This window comes from Phyllostomus discolor, chromosome 4, assembly GCF_004126475.2.
Source record: "Phyllostomus discolor isolate MPI-MPIP mPhyDis1 chromosome 4, mPhyDis1.pri.v3, whole genome shotgun sequence".
NCBI classification, from domain to species: domain Eukaryota; kingdom Metazoa; phylum Chordata; class Mammalia; order Chiroptera; family Phyllostomidae; genus Phyllostomus; species Phyllostomus discolor.
The window spans coordinates 114,575,351-114,581,350 of NC_040906.2; positions in this window are offsets into that span (position 1 = coordinate 114,575,351).

A 6,000-nucleotide genomic window follows, 5' to 3' on the forward strand; every position below is an offset into this window, starting at 1 on the left:
TCTAACTGGCCTCTCTAGAAAGTGTTGGTATCAAGACTGGAGCCCAGAGAGTCCAACTCCAGAGACCGCATTAGGCTCTCAGGAAATGCTTTGAAATCTTAGAACATCAGGGCTGGTCAGAACCTGGTCCACACCACCTTCTGAAGGAGGAACAGAGGCTCGGAGAAGAGAAGTGACTTGCGCAAGCACACACGGAGCTGGGCCCGCCGCAGGGCTGTGTCCCTCCCGGGCTTTCGGTTCCTCTTCAGTGCCCCCCATACAGCACCAAAGCTCTGACTCGGGCCACACACCCCTGGCATGAGCCAGGCTTCCTGGAAGAGGTGCCTTTTGTGGGACTTGGAACGAGACGGGGCTCAGAGACTGGCAGGCAGGCAGGAGGCAGCACTGCCAGCGGAAAGTATTCTGCTCAGTGGTGGGGCTGGCAGACAGCATTCACTGCGGGTGTCTCCACTGCCCGGCACTCGGGTCACAAAGGGGCCTTAGAGACAAACTGCCCTCAAAAAGAAAGAAGAAAAGAAAAAGAAAACAGAGCAAGTGGATAGGGAGCACCATAGTGGGTGGGGTGTGCTGTTTCAGATAGAGTAACTCGGTGATATTTGAGCAGACCCCTGCAGCAGCCCCGTGGACACCTGGGGTAAGAGTGTCCACACAGAGGGACAGCAAGTGTAAAGGCCCGGAAGCAGGGCTGTGCCTAGTTGGCTAATGCATCCAGAGTACAGGGGACAAGGGAGAGAATGATAGCAAGTCAGAGACAGGAAGCGAGTGGATCACACAGAGCCCCACGGTGACTGTAAGGGCCGGCCGCTACTCCCCCAGCAGGAGCAGCCACGGGGGACTCTGAGCAGAGGGTGACATGGGGACCAGAGGGCCGCAGCCCGGGTGATGAGAAGTGGTCAGATTCTGGATCGATTCTGAAATTAGAGCCATTGTGATTTCCTGAGTTGGGTGTGTGGTGTGGTCAAGGAGGGCCCCATTTTTGGCCTGAGCACCGGGTGGATAGGGCCGCCGTTCCCGAGGCGAGAAGACTGCAGAAGGAGCAGGTTTGGGGGCAGATCGGAAACTGGCTTCTGGACCCCTCCAATCTGCGGTGGCCGCTCTCAGCGCCTCCATGAGTCACATTGGAGACTGGGGCAAAAAGGCGATCAGTAAGACTGATTCTGTATATGCTTAAGATGGAGACAGTTTGTTCTTCACCATGGATTTTTTGGCATTAATTTTTATTTTTTAAAATATTAAGCCAAAATATTATTTATGTCAATTACTGAGGTTTTAGGCTCCCACATACATTTTGTACCCTAGTCTCAGCCCTGCCCGTTACAGACATCCACATGGAATGCGGGGGTTGGGCTAACTCTCCTGATTCCCAGACCCTCTCTGTCCACAGTGAGCCAGTGGTTCCCCCCATACCCCAGATCAGTAGCAGGAATGTAACCTAAAGGGTAGCCACATGCAGCCAGGAGGTGGTCCCGAACAGGGAACGTGGTGGCCAGGGTGGGCAGGAAAGGAGTCTGTGCAGATGCGTGGCTGGCTGACCTAGAAGCAGCCAGAAGGGTGTGAGTCCATCAGCTCACTGCGCCCCACCCGGCCCCAGTGATGGATGGCATCTGTCTTCTGCTTTATTAAACTCACGCCGCTCGGTTCAGCCCTGGATTTGCAAACGGCTTAATAAGCATTTGGAAGGGATTGGGGAGGGAGGCCGGGATTTCAGGGGGTTACCAAGACCCAGACAGGAAACGGCTTGCACCCTGAGTGGGCCCCAGGAGGGAGTCAGGTGTCCAGGTGGGCAATCGGGGGAAGCATTTGGTTTCACAGAAGGCACTTGGGTGCCCCAAAGAAGAGGGCCCACAGCCCTCGGGGTCCACCCCTTCCCCAGCACTGTTGTTACCACACACCAGGAGTTCACAGCACCTCCATGGGTGTTCTGGGCACTTGGGAGGGCCAGGGTGGCAGGGACTGAGCGAGGACGAGGGGAGGAGAAGAGTGGTCTCTGTTCTCAACGTGTTCCCAGCTGCAGAGGACAGAGGGAGACACAAAACAGATGCCCCCAATCAGCCCCCTGCACTCCCTTCCCACTTCTGAACTCCACGAACTCCATACATGTGCCCTTGGTTTGGAAGCAGCTGTACGACCACTGGCACCGGCACCGAGTGTGGGTACCAGGTGCCCCTTCTCTCCCGAGCTCCCAGGAGAGAGGGTACAGCCAAGTCGTCTTCTCTCTGCGCAGGCAGCTTGGGCCGCACTCAGTCCGTGCCACGCGGCAGCCCGTTCACACAGCTTGCGGGAGCAGACTGCAGGTATCTCTTCTTGAGTTCCCTCAGTGAAGGTCGCCTTGGTAGGGTGGGGGCCACCGTGGTGAAAGTATCACACCCTGGAAATTGGCGAGCACTTTTTTTTCCTCCTGGAGAGCCAGCTGTTGAACATTTACCAGCATACCTCTGCCTCACATGCTCTTCCGCCAGCAAGAACCACAAGCCGTTTCAGATACATAAAAATCAACTTTTCCTCCTGATGGTGGAGATTGGGACTGTGTGTCTCTTATTAATAAGGACAGCGCCCAGTGTGAATGCGCCTCAAATGCCCAGGCTGCAGTCATGGCTCCACTGCTGAATGGCGATATACAGTGTTCTTCAGTTAGATCTCGGAGGGCTTGTTCTGAGATTCCAATAATATTAGAAAGGTGCTTCAGAACCAAGCCTGCAAACTGTAAGAAACCAATAGATGCTAGTCCCTACTCGGGGTCTCTGTGGTGCTAAATACCTTGTCCTAGTTGGAACCTTACAGCCACCCTTGAGGGAGATACTGTTGTTTTTCCCATCCTGTGACTTTGCCTGAAGTCACCTCAGGGATCTGAACTCAGGACTGTCCTGGTGGAACAACCTGGCTCTCTCACTACTGTGCCGGCGGATTATCCAACACAGAAGTGAGGTGGGAATTGTATCATGGTAGCAGTGGCCCTTGGTTTTTCTGTATCCCCCATCTTGCCACCAGCAGTGATGGATCCTTTTCCTGGATGACTTCAAGGAGCTCCTCAGAGCCCTGTCCCCCACCCACCACCTCCACAGTGGCTCATGTCCATCGACAATCCCTCCACAGGCTGGGAACTGTCTTATCAAGGAAATTCACATTTCCCTCTTTTCCAACTTACTGCCTTTGTCTCTGGGACAGTTCCCCAGTCTGTCTCTCTCTCTCCGTCTCTGGTCCCTGTCTTCCCCCACCCATGCCCTATCTCCACCACTGGGCCTCCCAAGCTATGAAAACAACAGCTTAGGAACTACCTGACTCCACAAGAGGCCCAAGGCCAGGGTCAGCAGAGCCAGCCCCAGGAGGTCAAGGGTCAGCAGCCTTCCTGCAATCTTTGTTTTAAGTCTCTTCTTTTTCTTTCTACTTCTTACGGATTTCAGCTTCCATTTTCTCCCTCCATTTCCTCTCTTCTCCTCACCCTTGTTTGTCTTTAGTGTCTCATGTTTTTGTCTTCTGTCCCTCCATCTCTCTCTCTATTTTTTCTCTCTCACCAGGTCAGTCTGTCTGGTGACAAGTGTGTATGTATGTGTTTCTCCCTCTTTGTTCTTTGCGGATGTCTATGTGCCTGCCTCTCTCCCTGTATCTCCTCTCTCTCCCCAACATCCTGAAGTGGGTGGTGTGTGTGTGTGTGTGCACGTGTGTTGGTGTCTGTGTGTGTGTGTGTGGCTCCTCACACCTCAGAGTCTAACTCCATCCACCTCAGTGCCTTTCCTGCTCTGTGTCTGTGTTTTTGCCTGTGTGTCTCTCCATCTATCTGCTGCTGACGCTGTGTGTCTGTCTTCAGAGATGTCTCTCCAGTCTCTCTCCAGCAGCGTTTGTTAGGGCTGCACTTTGGAGGCTCCCGGAGGAGACCCCCACTCACCCCTCCCAAAGTTCACTGCCTTGTCAAATGGAGCTAATCTCTTATGGGAGGAAAAAGCCTCATTCAAGCTGGGGTGGGGGGAGTAGAGGGGGAAGGGGAGGTCTCCTTGGCTGCAGCCTGAAAACACCCCGGCCCATAATACCCCTTTTGTTCTAGGCTGGTGGGAGGGGGTGGGCGGTGGAATGAAAGAGGGGGGATATTAAAGGAGCAGGTGAAAGACGTGTGTCTTCAGCAGCCAGAGATAAGCGCTTACCCCCTTCTAATCTGACGGAGGCCTATTATCTTCCCGCCACAGTCATTACTATTAATATTAAACACCCCCCAATCCAGCTGGAAAACAACCTAAAGGGGCTGACTCCCTGCCCCAGCCAGTTCCAAAGGGGAGACCCTGCCCTGACACCTCCTCCCACTATACTTGACCACTGCTCAGTCTCCCGAGACCTCCTGGAGACCCCAGTCCCCTTGAACTTTCCCGTGACCTACAGCCTGCAAGAGCTCTCCTTCTCCACCCCCTCCCCCACCGTACCCAACAACCTCCTTGATCACCAGCCCTTTCTCTCGAGCAGACCCCCTATTTCAGCGTTATTTCTGGGGGTTTCTCTGTACCGTTCGCTGCCCTCTTGTCTGCACACCTCCCTGTAACCTGGGAGGAAAGACAGAAGTGGGCAGAAGTTTATTCCCTAGACTTTGACACCTGCCAGAATGAAATTCACATTCCAATGCCACCACTTTCAGGCTGGGTAACCAGGGGCAAGTTCTGTAACCCTCTGAACCTCAGTTTCTCATCTCTAAAATGGGCACAAGTTATAATCCCTATGACAGGGGATTGTTTTAAGGATTATATGAAAGAACAAATGAGCCCTGGCTGGTGTGGCTCAGTGGATTGAGCACCAGCCAGCGAACCAAAGGGTCACTGGTTTGATTCCCAGTCAGGGCACATGCCTGGGTTGCAGACCAGGTCCCCCATAGGGTGTGCATGAGAAGCAACCACACATTGATGTTTCTCCCTCTCTTTCTCCCTCCCTTCCCCTCTGTCTAAAAATAAATAAATAAAATATTTTTAAAAAAGAAAGAACAAATGAAAGAGCTCATAATACATCCTTGATACACTTTAATGGCTCAATAAACAGTGGTGATAACTGTTGTTACTTGAACAGAAGGTGACTCCAGGCAGCAGGTCTGCCCGTTCACCCCTTCACTGAGGCACCAGACAATCACTGGGCCCTCCTCCACGCTGAATTCGTGTTGAGCACTGGAGATACAGGGACGGAGAAAACAATTCCTGCCTCTAAAAAGTCACAGATTGGTGGCAGCAAGAGACATAAAAACAAGCAACCACATCAGCACAGTGCTCGGTAATATGAACCACAGAAAGTTAGTGCAAAGGGCTTTGGGAACACGGGACAATAAACTCCCCCTCGGTGGGTGATGTTGTGTCTACACTAGCAAAGGATTATTGCCTATTCAGTATCTACAAGGTGGCAAGCCAGTTATCACCATATCCGTGCCTGTGGTTATAGCTCCCCAGTCATAAGGCTTCTGTCAAGAGCAGCAGAGGTTTAGCTGCTGTGGGGGCTCTCCTTCTCTGCACCCAGGGCCCTGGACTAGAGCTGGCTTAAGCAGCCTGCAGGCATGGAAAGACAAACGTGAGAGCTGACATTTACAAAGTGTCTTCCTTGGAGCCAGACACTGGGCTGGCTGTTTCAGTGTTAGAGAACTTACTCCCTATCACCACCCCTCTCCCAGGCAGGCATCATCGTACCCATTTCACAGGAGAACAAACTGGCTCAGAGAGAGGATGCGACTTTTCGAAGGGCCCACTGCTAGACAACGGCAGAGCAAGCTCTTAGGCCCCATCTCTCTGACTCCAAAATCCATGTTGTTTCCATTCCTAGTGCATCTCAAATTTTCACCCCCGTCTTCATCCCATCTCCATCCTTAACACCAGGGAAGCTTGAAAAAATAGACAAGAGGTTGGAGGGGATTGGATAAGGAAAACAGCCTCCTGCAAGCCCCAAACTTTTCTAATCTCTTCTGTTTTACTTTAAAATCTACATAAATTTCAAGTTTTTCTCCATAATATAGCTATGGGTGTTATAAATAAAAACAATGTTTTA